The sequence below is a fragment of the Bos indicus x Bos taurus genome, chromosome 6, assembly GCF_003369695.1.
Source record: "Bos indicus x Bos taurus breed Angus x Brahman F1 hybrid chromosome 6, Bos_hybrid_MaternalHap_v2.0, whole genome shotgun sequence".
Lineage (NCBI taxonomy): Eukaryota > Metazoa > Chordata > Mammalia > Artiodactyla > Bovidae > Bos > Bos indicus x Bos taurus.
This window is the reverse complement of record NC_040081.1, coordinates 88,592,465-88,592,952: the sequence shown is the minus strand read 5'-3', so window position 1 is coordinate 88,592,952 and position 488 is coordinate 88,592,465.

Here is a 488-nt window from a genome sequence, read left to right as displayed (position 1 = left end):
GCCAATAGTCTTGCTTGATGTAGGGTTGCCACAAACTTTCAATTTATATAAAAAAAAATGCAATGTCTGCAAATAAGCAAAGCACAGTAAAATGAGGTATGCCTGTAGAGTGCTTGCAAAAGAGATCCCCTAGATAGCTTCATCACCCTTCCTTGCCTTAGGAAGACACAGTGAGAAGAAGGCTGCTTACAACCAGGAAATGGGTTCTTACCAGACACCTAATCTGCTGGCTCCTTGATCCTGGAATTCTTTGTCTTCAGAACTCTGAGAAATAAGTGATTCTTGTTTAAGCCACAAGCCTATATGCTATTTTTGATACAGCAGCCCTAACAGAGAAAGACCTGGACATTAAACAAAATAGTTCTTATACCAAATCAATTAAACTTTAAGCATGTGGAAAATTTGTGGAGACCTACGAGTGTTTGCCTCTCTCAAGGTTAGTTTCAAAGTGCAGGGAGACAGACTGGATTTTGTGTAATTTCCAGTAA